The sequence below is a fragment of the Monodelphis domestica genome, chromosome 2 (genome assembly GCF_027887165.1).
Source record: "Monodelphis domestica isolate mMonDom1 chromosome 2, mMonDom1.pri, whole genome shotgun sequence".
NCBI classification, from domain to species: Eukaryota; Metazoa; Chordata; class Mammalia; order Didelphimorphia; family Didelphidae; genus Monodelphis; species Monodelphis domestica.
In genome coordinates, this window is record NC_077228.1 from 305,048,464 (window position 1) to 305,049,481 (window position 1,018).

Sequence of the window (1,018 nt, forward strand, 5' to 3'; positions counted from 1 at the left end):
ATATATTTTTATTTAAATCTTAGTGAAATTTCTGGGGTCCTTAGAGGTTGTGAAACAGAGGTAGGATATGTTTGAGGGGAGCTCAAACTCAAGTCTCCTGGACTCTAGAGTCAGCCCTCTCATATATCATGCTGCCTTGAGGCTTTGGATTATCTATAGACTTCTAGGGTTCCATGATCACATTAATAGAGATAACTGAGAAGTAGGTTTTTTACTGTTTTGATCAGCCAAGAAAAGTAGATCAAGGGAAAAGATAATTCTTTTTATGTATAGTGTGCGTGTGCATCTGTGATAGACCCTTTGGCAATAGACACCTTCTCAGGATAATGTTATTAAATTCCTAAACTAAAATGCATATTATAACAAAAGAAACCAATTATATTGAAGTACAGTTGTTTTGTTGTTGTTGTTCACAGACCCCAGGTTAAGTACCGCTACTCTAGAATTTGAAGATGTGGTTTCAGATACCAGCTCTAATGATTTGATCTACCTGTGTGATCTTGAAGAAGTCATTGTACCTTCCTGGAGCTCAGTTTTCTCATCTGCACAATGAGGTGGGGCTAGCAAAGATGAAGTCAGTGATCTCTTTCAGCTCTGTATCTCAGAACTATGTTTTAAACACAAAAATAGTCCATTCACAAAAAGCCCAAACCTGAATGCCATTCACAGACACATATATACTTAAAAGAAAAAGAAATTCTTAATATCATCTTATTAAATATATGTATACATATATATACATATATATGTATATATACTTTGTTTTCCAGAAGTCATTACAGACTTTTTCAGGTAGAAATGGAAATGATAGGAATGGCAGAGTTCAGAAGAGGGAGAAAAGATCCTAACTTCAAAAATGTAAACAAAGAAGGGTTATAAGCCCAAAATGTTAGGATAATTTTTCCACTGTTGTAATTATTGACATTCTTGAGATCTGAAAGTGAAAAATCTTTTTTTTTTGTTTAATCTCCATACAAGAAATGTACAAACTTTCAGCTTTTTTAGCTAAATGTTTAAT